Here is an 8,386-nt window from a genome sequence, read left to right on the forward strand (position 1 = left end):
CATTGGGCGAATCGCTCTGGAACTGAAATCGGAATGCTCACTGACATTTCCCCTATCTGAAAGTCTGATAAACGCCGGAAAAATGAATAAGTCCAAGAAAAAAATTTTTTAAACTTTTTTCAATTTTACCCCGTTGGGATATATATTCTACCGACACACATTTGGAACTCTCCTGGGGTACCCTCACACATATTATTCCCTCATTTAGTGGATATTTTCACAATAAAGTTAAATTTTCAAAAATCCAGAAAATTGGCTGAAAACGACTAAATATCAAGGACTCATTGGGCGAATCGCTCTGGAACTGAAATCGGAACGCTCACTAACATTTCCCCTATCTGAAAGTCTGATAAACGCCGGAAAAATAACTAAGTCCCAAAAAAAAAATTTTCAACTTTTTTCAATTTTACCCCCGTGGGATATATATTTTACCCACACACATTTGGAACTCTCCTGGGGTACCCTCACACATATTATTCCCTCATTTAGTGGATATTTTCACAAAAAAGTTAAATTTTCAAAAATCCTAAATATTAGCTGAAAACGACTAAATATCAAGGACTCATTGGGCGAATCGCTCTGGAACTGAAATCGGAATGCTCACTGACATTTCCCCTATCTGAAAGTCTGATAAACGCCGGAAAAATGACTAAGTCCAAGAAAAAAATTTTTTAAACTTTTTTCAATTTTACCCCGTGGGATATATATTCTAAACAAACACATTTGGAACTCTCCTGGAGTACCCTCACACACATTATTCCCTCATTTAGTGGATATTTTCACAAAAAAGTGAAATTTTCAAAAATCCAGAAAATTGGCTGAAAACGACTAAATATCAAGGACTCATTGGGCGAATCGCTCTGGAACTAAAATCGGAATGCTCACTGACATTTCCCCTATTTGAAAGTCTGATAAACGCCGGAAAAATGACTAAGTCCAAGAAAATTCTTTTTTAAACTTTTTTCAATTTTACCCCGGTGGGATATATATTCTACCCACACACATTTGGAACTCTCCTGGGGTACCCTCACACATATTATTCCCTCATTTAGGGGATATTTTCACAATAAAGTGAAATTTTCAAAAATCCAGAAAATTGGCTGAAAACGACTAAATATCAAGGACTCATTGGGCGAATCGCTCTGGAACTGAAATCGGAACGCTCACTAACATTTCCCCTATCTGAAAGTCTGATAAACGCCGGAAAAATAACTAAGTCCCAAAAAAAAATTTTCAACTTTTTTCAATTTTACCCCTGTGGGTATATATTCTACCCACACACATTTGGAACTCTCCTGGGGTACCCTCACACATATTATTCCCTCATTTAGTGGATATTTTCACAAAAAAGTGAAATTTTCAAAAATCCAAAATATTAGCTGAAAACGACTAAATATCAAGGACTCATTGGGCGAATCGCTCTGGAACTGAAATCGGAATGCTCACTGACATTTCCCCTATCTGAAAGTCTGATAAACGCCGGAAAAATGACTAAGTCCAAGAAATTTTTTTTTTAAACTTTTTTAATTTTACCCCGTGGGATATATATTCTAAACACACACATTTGGAACTCTCCTGGGGTACCCTCACACATATTATTCCCTCATTTAGTGGATATTTTCACAAAAACGTGAAATTTTCAAAAATCCAAAATATTGGCTGAAAACGACTAAATATCAAAGAATCATTGGGCGAATCGCTCTGGAACTGAAATCGGAATGCTCACTGACATTTCCCCTATCTGAAAGTCTGATAAATGCCGGAAAAATGACAAAGTCCAAGAAAAAAATTTTTTAAACTTTTTTCAATTTTACCCCGTGGGATATATATTCTAAACACACACATTTGGAACTCTCCTGGGGTACCCTCACACATATTATTCCCTCATTTAGTGAATATTTTCACAAAAAAGTGAAATTTTCAAAAATCCATAAAAAAATTGGCTGAAAACGACTAAATATCAAGGACTCATTGGGCGAATCGCTCTGGAACTGAAATCGGAACGCTCACTGACATTTCCCCTATCTGAAAGTCTGATAAACGCCGGAAAAATGAATAAGTCCAAGAAAAAAATTTTTTAAACTTTTTTCAATTTTACCCCGGTGGGATATATATTCTACCCACACACATTTGGAACTCTCCTGGGGTACCCTCACACATATTATTCCCTCATTTAGTGGATATTTTCACAAAAAAGTGAAATTTTCAAAAATCCTAAATATTAGCTGAAAACGACTAAATATCAAGGACTCATTGGGCGAATCGCTCTGGAACTGAAATCGGAATGCTCACTGACATTTCCCCTATCTGAAAGTCTGATAAACGCCGGAAAAATGACTAAGTCCAAGAAAAAATTTTTTTAAACTTTTTTCAATTTTACCCCGTGGGATATATATTCTAAACAAACACATTTGGAACTCTCCTGGAGTACCCTCACACATATTATTCCCTCATTTAGTGGATATTTTCACAAAAAAGTGAAATTTTCAAAAATCCAGAAAATTGGCTGAAAACGACTAAATATCAAGGACTCATTGGGCGAATCGCTCTGGAACTGAAATCGGAATGCTCACTGACATTTCCCCTATCTGAAAGTCTGATAAACGCCGGAAAAATGACTAAGTCCAAGAAAATTCTTTTTTAAACTTTTTTCAATTTTACCCCGGTGGGATATATATTCTACCCACACACATTTGGAACTCTCCTGGGGTACCCTCACACATATTATTCCCTCATTTAGGGGATATTTTCACAATAAAGTGAAATTTTCAAAAATCCAGAAAATTGGCTGAAAACGACTAAATATCAAGGACTCATTGGGCGAATCGCTCTGGAACTGAAATCGGAACGCTCACTAACATTTCCCCTATCTGAAAGTCTGATAAACGCCGGAAAAATAACTAAGTCCCAAAAAAAAATTTTCAACTTTTTTCAATTTTACCCCTGTGGGATATATATTCTACCCACACACATTTGGAACTCTCCTGGGGTACCCTCACACATATTATTCCCTCATTTAGTGGATATTTTCACAAAAAAGTGAAATTTTCAAAAATCCAAAATATTAGCTGAAAACGACTAAATATCAAGGACTCATTGGGCGAATCGCTCTGGAACTGAAATCGGAATGCTCACTGACATTTCCCCTATCTGAAAGTCTGATAAACGCCGGAAAAATGACTAAGTCCAAGAAATTTTTTTTTTAAACTTTTTTAATTTTACCCCGTGGGATATATATTCTAAACACACACATTTGGAACTCTCCTGGGGTACCCTCACACATATTATTCCCTCATTTAGTGGATATTTTCACAAAAACGTGAAATTTTCAAAAATCCAAAATATTGGCTGAAAACGACTAAATATCAAAGAATCATTGGGCGAATCGCTCTGGAACTGAAATCGGTATGCTCACTGACATTTCCCCTATCTGAAAGTCTGATAAACGCCGGAAAAATGACTAAGTTTAAGAAAAATTTTTCTTAAACTTTTTTCAATTTTACCCCGTGGGAAATATATTCTACCCACACACATTTGGAACTCTCCTGGGGTACCCTCACACATATTATTCCCTCATTTAGTGGATATTTTCACAAAAAAGTGAAATTTTCAAAAATCCAAAATATTAGCTGAAAACGACTAAATATCATGGAATCATTGGGCGAATCGCTCTGGAACTGAAATTGGAATGCTCACTGACATTTCCCCTATCTGAAAGTCTGATAAACGCCGGAAAAATGACTAAGTCCAAGAATTTATTTTTTTAAACTTTTTTCAATTTTACCCCGTGGGATATATATTCTAAACACACAAATTTGGAACTCTCCTGGGGTACCCTCACACATATTATTCCCTCATTTAGTGAATATTTTCACAAAAAAGTGAAATTTTCAAAAATCCAGAAAATTGGCTGAAAACGACTAAATATCAAGGACTCATTGGGCGAATCGCTCTGGAACTGAAATCGGAACGCTCACTGACATTTCCCCTATCTGAAAGTCTGATAAACGCCGGAAAAATGACTAAGTCCAAAAAAAAATTTTTTTCAACTTTTTCAATTTTACACCCGTGGGATATATATTCTACCCACACACATTTGGAACTCTCCTGGGGTACCCTCACACATATTATTCCCTCATTTAGTGGATCTTTTCACAAAAAAGTGAAATTTTCAAAAATCCAAAATATTGGCTGAAAACGACTAAATATCGAGGAATCATTGGGCGAATCGCTCTGGAACTGAAATCGGAATGCTCACTGACATTTCCCCTATCTGAAAGTCTGATAAACGCCGGAAAAATGAATAAGTCCAAGAAAAAAATTTTTTAAACTTTTTTCAATTTTACCCCGGTGGGATATATATTCTACCGACACACATTTGGAACTCTCCTGGGGTACCCTCACACATATTATTCCCTCATTTAGTGAATATTTTCACAAAAAAGTGAAATTTTCAAAAATCCATAAAAAAATTGGCTGAAAACGACTAAATATCAAGGACTCATTGGGCGAATCGCTCTGGAACTGAAATCGGAACGCTCACTGACATTTCCCCTATCTGAAAGTCTGATGAACGCCGGAAAAATGACTAAGTCCAAAAAAAAAATTTTTTCAACTTTTTTCAATTTTACACCCGTGGGATATATATTCTACCCACACACATTTGGAACTTTCCTGGGGTACCCTCACACATATTATTCCCTCATTTAGGGGATATTTTCACAATAAAGTGAAATTTTCAAAAATCCAGAAAATTGGCTGAAAACGACTAAATATCAAGGACTCATTGGGCGAATCGCTCTGGAACTGAAATCGGAACGCTCACTAACATTTCCCCTATCTGAAAGTCTGATAAACGCCGGAAAAATAACTAAGTCCCAAAAAAAAATTTTCAACTTTTTTCAATTTTACCCCTGTGGGATATATATTCTACCCACACACATTTGGAACTCTCCTGGGGTACCCTCACACATATTATTCCCTCATTTAGTGGATATTTTCACAAAAAAGTGAAATTTTCAAAAATCCAAAATATTAGCTGAAAACGACTAAATATCAAGGACTCATTGGGCGAATCGCTCTGGAACTGAAATCGGAATGCTCACTGACATTTCCCCTATCTGAAAGTCTGATAAACGCCGGAAAAATGACTAAGTCCAAGAAATTTTTTTTTTAAACTTTTTTAATTTTACCCCGTGGGATATATATTCTAAACACACACATTTGGAACTCTCCTGGGGTACCCTCACACATATTATTCCCTCATTTAGTGGATATTTTCACAAAAACGTGAAATTTTCAAAAATCCAAAATATTGGCTGAAAACGACTAAATATCAAAGAATCATTGGGCGAATCGCTCTGGAACTGAAATCGGTATGCTCACTGACATTTCCCCTATCTGAAAGTCTGATAAACGCCGGAAAAATGACTAAGTTTAAGAAAAATTTTTCTTAAACTTTTTTCAATTTTACCCCCGTGGGAAATATATTCTACCCACACACATTTGGAACTCTCCTGGGGTACCCTCACACATATTATTCCCTCATTTAGTGGATATTTTCACAAAAAAGTGAAATTTTCAAAAATCCAAAATATTAGCTGAAAACGACTAAATATCATGGAATCATTGGGCGAATCGCTCTGGAACTGAAATTGGAATGCTCACTGACATTTCCCCTATCTGAAAGTCTGATAAACGCCGGAAAAATGACTAAGTCCAAGAATTTATTTTTTTAAACTTTTTTCAATTTTACCCCGTGGGATATATATTCTAAACACACAAATTTGGAACTCTCCTGGGGTACCCTCACACATATTATTCCCTCATTTAGTGAATATTTTCACAAAAAAGTGAAATTTTCAAAAATCCAGAAAATTGGCTGAAAACGACTAAATATCAAGGACTCATTGGGCGAATCGCTCTGGAACTGAAATCGGAACGCTCACTGACATTTCCCCTATCTGAAAGTCTGATAAACGCCGGAAAAATGACTAAGTCCAAAAAAAAATTTTTTTCAACTTTTTTCAATTTTACACCCGTGGGATATATATTCTACCCACACACATTTGGAACTCTCCTGGGGTACCCTCACACATATTATTCCCTCATTTAGTGGATATTTTCACAAAAACGTGAAATTTTCAAAAATCCAAAATATTGGCTGAAAACGACTAAATATCAAAGAATCATTGGGCGAATCGCTCTGGAACTGAAATCGGAATGCTCACTGACATTTCCCCTATCTGAAAGTCTGATAAACGCCGGAAAAATGACTAAGTCCAAGAAAAAATTTTTTTAAACTTTTTTCAATTTTACCCCGTGGGATATATATTCTAAACACACACATTTGGAACTCTCCTGGGGTACCCTCACACATATTATTCCCTCATTTAGTGAATATTTTCACAAAAAAGTGAAATTTTCAAAAATACATAAAAAAAAATTGGCTGAAAACGACTAAATATCAAGGACTCATTGGGCGAATCGCTCTGGAACTGAAATCGGAACGCTCACTGACATTTCCCCTATCTGAAAGTCTGATGAACGCCGGAAAAATGACTAAGTCCAAAAAAAAATTTTTTTCAACTTTTTTCAATTTTACACCCGTGGGATATATATTCTACCCACACACATTTGGAACTCTCCTGGGGTACCCTCACACATTTTATTCCCTCATTTAGTGGATATTTTCACAAAAAAGTGAAATTTTCAAAAATCCAGAAAATTGGCTGAAAACGACTAAATATCAAGGACTCATTGGGCGAATCGCTCTGGAACTGAAATCGGAACGCTCACTGACATTTCCCCTATCTGAAAGTCTGATAAACGCCGGAAAAATGACTAAGTTTAAGAAAAATTTTTCTTAAACTTTTTTCAATTTTACCCCCGTGGGAAATATATTCTACCCACACACATTTGGAACTCTCCTGGGGTACCCTCACACATATTATTCCCTCATTTAGGGGATATTTTCACAATAAAGTGAAATTTTCAAAAATCCAGAAAATTGGCTGAAAACGACTAAATATCAAGGACTCATTGGGCGAATCGCTCTGGAACTGAAATCGGAACGCTCACTAACATTTCCCCTATCTGAAAGTCTGATAAACGTCGGAAAAATAACTAAGTCCCAAAAAAAAATTTTCAACTTTTTTCAATTTTACCCCTGTGGGATATATATTCTACCCACACACATTTGGAACTCTCCTGGGGTACCCTCACACATATTATTCCCTCATTTAGTGGATATTTTCACAAAAAAGTGAAATTTTCAAAAATCCAAAATATTAGCTGAAAACGACTAAATATCAAGGACTCATTGGGCGAATCGCTCTGGAACTGAAATCGGAATGCTCACTGACATTTCCCCTATCTGAAAGTCTGATACACGCCGGAAAAATGACTAAGTCCAAGAAATTTTTTTTTTAAACTTTTTTAATTTTACCCCGTGGGATATATATTCTAAACACACACATTTGGAACTCTCCTGGGGTACCCTCACACATATTATTCCCTCATTTAGTGGATATTTTCACAAAAACGTGAAATTTTCAAAAATCCAAAATATTGGCTGAAAACGACTAAATATCAAAGAATCATTGGGCGAATCGCTCTGGAACTGAAATCGGAATGCTCACTGACATTTCCCCTATCTGAAAGTCTGATAAACGCCGGAAAAATGACTAAGTCCAAGAAAAAATTTTTTTAAACTTTTTTCAATTTTACCCCGTGGGATATATATTCTAAACACACACATTTGGAACTCTCCTGGGGTACCCTCACACATATTATTCCCTCATTTAGTGAATATTTTCACAAAAAAGTGAAATTTTCAAAAATCCATAAAAAAATTGGCTGAAAACGACTAAATATCAAGGACTCATTGGGCGAATCGCTCTGGAACTGAAATCGGAACGCTCACTGATATTTCCCCTATCTGAAAGTCTGATAAACGCCGGAAAAATGACTAAGTTTAAGAAAAATTTTTCTTAAACTTTTTTCAATTTTACCCCCGTGGGAAATATATTCTACCCACACACATTTGGAACTCTCCTGGGGTACCCTCACACATATTATTCCCTCATTTAGTGGATATTTTCACAAAAAAGTGAAATTTTCAAAAATCCAAAATATTAGCTGAAAACGACTAAATATCAAGGAATCATTGGGCGAATCGCTCTGGAACTGAAATCGGAATGCTCACTGACATTTCCCCTATCTGAAAGTCTGATAAACGCCGGAAAAATGACTAAGTCCAAGAAAAAAATTTTTTAAACTTTTTTCAATTTTACCCCGTGGGATAAATATTCTAAACACACACATTTGGAACTCTCCTGGGGTACCCTCACACATATTATTCCCTCATTTAGTGGATATTTTCACA

This window comes from Phyllobates terribilis, unplaced genomic scaffold (assembly GCF_046119375.1).
Source record: "Phyllobates terribilis strain yellow unplaced genomic scaffold, ASM4611937v1 Scaffold_31__1_contigs__length_13893835, whole genome shotgun sequence".
Taxonomy (NCBI): Eukaryota; Metazoa; Chordata; class Amphibia; order Anura; family Dendrobatidae; genus Phyllobates; species Phyllobates terribilis.